This window comes from Nematolebias whitei, chromosome 7, assembly GCF_014905685.2.
Source record: "Nematolebias whitei isolate Nwh7 chromosome 7, NemWhi1, whole genome shotgun sequence".
NCBI classification, from domain to species: Eukaryota; Metazoa; Chordata; class Actinopteri; order Cyprinodontiformes; family Rivulidae; genus Nematolebias; species Nematolebias whitei.
In genome coordinates, this window is record NC_056504.1 from 51,471,906 (window position 1) to 51,474,026 (window position 2,121).

At 32.2% G+C, this 2,121-nt stretch overlaps 1 protein-coding gene across 1 annotated transcript in view; it reads left to right on the plus strand.

Annotated features, from left to right (window-relative positions):
* LOC119412900 (glutamate receptor-interacting protein 2) overlaps positions 1-2,121 on the plus strand; it is a 153,335-nt gene that overhangs the window by 125,959 nt on the left and 25,255 nt on the right. The gene's annotated exons all lie outside the window — the stretch shown is intronic.

Here is a 2,121-nt window from a genome sequence, read left to right on the forward strand (position 1 = left end):
CACACACACACACACACACACACACACACACACACACACACACACATCTAGTTAAGAAAGATTCCATATTGGGCTGCCACATCAAAATCCAAGATGGCCTCTGCCACATGTGTGCACGTGTAAACCGTGTGAGCTGCATAACATGAAGATGTTACAGTTTCTAATAATCTGTTTTCAGAAAGTTAATTACATCTGAGTTTAAAGTTCCACATTAAGTCTAGTCTGTTTTAGAAACCGCCTGCAGTGTCTGATGGATTCCACTCTCGTTCTGCCGCTGGTTGATGCTCCTCGCTGTGCGTGTGTGTGTGTGTGTGTGTGTGTGTGTGTGCATGTGCTGATTGTTGCATTAACGGCTCCACTCACAGCGTTTTCCTGTTTGTGTGTCGGTGTGATGGATTTTGAGTGGGTGGATGTGAGACTGATGTTTTGGTGCATGAACAGCTTCTCCTGGTATCTGTGTTTACGTGTGGGTGTTTGAGAATGTGCTGAAGCAGAGTCGAGCTTTGTCAAATATTGATGCCCAACTGTGTGTGTGTGTGTGTGTGTGTGTTGGTATCCCATTCTAAACAACTTTTTCATTTGTTAAAACTCAATGTGCATGTGTGTGTGTGTGTGTGTGCACTGCCTGATGTTTCCATTATATGAACTGCTTCTTTGAGTCCTGGGAGTGTTTCAGCACCCTGAGGCCACAATCCCTTTTCCATTAGCGCCCACGCTAAAAACACTAATTAGTTAGCTTCCTGTGTTACGCTGGAGGAATCGATAAGTACATTTCTTTCAGTTCGACAGCGTGAATCCAGACTCAGCGCCGCACATCACCCTCATGACATGAACTACAACTTGTCTCGTGCAGCAGCGAGCAGAGAGGGCCCCACCTTTAAGGTGTTTAATCTGTAATTATCGTGCATCAATGCTCCTGGATTGTTTTTAATTCAAGTTGACTGATTCAAGCAGCAGCACAAGTTGTGCATAAAAATCCTGCTAAAGCACGGAGGAGGCTTTGTCCACACTAACATGCACAGTTTGACATGTGTGTCCTTGAATTCACACACAAACTATTTTTGGTGAGAATCATTTGTAAAGTTAATATTTAAAGAAAAAGAAAGAAAAAAATACTTTTACTCCAGCTCAATTATGAAATGTATGTTTGTTTGTTTGTTTTGATTTCCCTGTGTTGTTAATGTGCTTCATTAAAGCCATTTAGTGAAGCACAAAATATTTTGCTAACAAACAGGCAGGGTTGATTCCAACAGTTTGAGAAATAAATGATAAACAAAGATTTCATGGGATCCGTTTGTGCTCAAAGTATGTGTTGGAAATGACTCTCAGCTACTTCCAACTTATAATTCAGTGTTTAAACAACTTTTAATTCAGTATTTAAACAACTTTTAATTCAGTATTTAAACTAATTTTAATTCAGTATTTAAACTAATTTTAATTCAGTATTTAAACTAATTTTAATTCAGTATTTAAACAAATTTTAATTCAGTATTTAAACATTTTTAATTCAGTATTTAAACAACTTTTAATTCAGTATATAAACAACTTTTAAGTCAGTATTTAAACAACTTTTAAGTCAGTATTTTTAAAAAATTAATTCAGAATTTAAACATTTTTTAATTCAGTCGTTAAACTAATTTTATTTCAGTTTTTAAACTAATTTCAAGTCAGTATTTAAACTAATTTTAATTCAGTATTTAAACTAATTTTAATTCAGTATTTAAACTAATTTTTATTCAGTATTTAAACTAATTTTAATTCAGTATTTAAACTAATTTTAATTCAGTATTTAAACTAATTTTAATTCAGTGATTAAACTAATTTTAATTCAGTATTTAAACTAATTTTAATTCAGTGATTAAACTACTTTTAATTCAGTGATTAAACTAATTTTAATTCAGTATTTAAACTAATTTTAATTCAGTGATTAAACTACTTTTAATTCAGTGATTAAACTAATTTTAATTCAGTGATTAAACTAATTTTAATTCAGTATTAAAACTAATTTTAATTCAATTTTTAAACTAATTTTAATTCAGTATTTAAACTAATTTTAATTCAGTATTTAAACTACTTTTAATTCAGTGATTAAACTACTTTTAATTCAGTGATTAAACTAAT